Source organism: Sinocyclocheilus grahami, unplaced genomic scaffold (assembly GCF_001515645.1).
Source record: "Sinocyclocheilus grahami isolate Dianchi unplaced genomic scaffold, SAMN03320097.WGS_v1.1 scaffold1001.1, whole genome shotgun sequence".
Taxonomy (NCBI): domain Eukaryota; kingdom Metazoa; phylum Chordata; class Actinopteri; order Cypriniformes; family Cyprinidae; genus Sinocyclocheilus; species Sinocyclocheilus grahami.
Window position 1 is genome coordinate 74,342 of NW_015506180.1, and position 206 is coordinate 74,547.

Sequence of the window (206 nt, forward strand, 5' to 3'; positions counted from 1 at the left end):
ACTTGTTGTTTGTCATTTCTCTGATCACAAATGCAGACATGGTTTTCTGTTTACACGGCGCGATGCAACGCAACGCGTAAAAAAGACAGTATAAGTCATTATAATCCGTAATTATGTCCCCACTGGATGCAACAAATGCCTCGTTTATAATGGGTTTTAATGTTTTTGTCTTGTCACTCTGGCCGGACAGGGCATCACAGTATGGT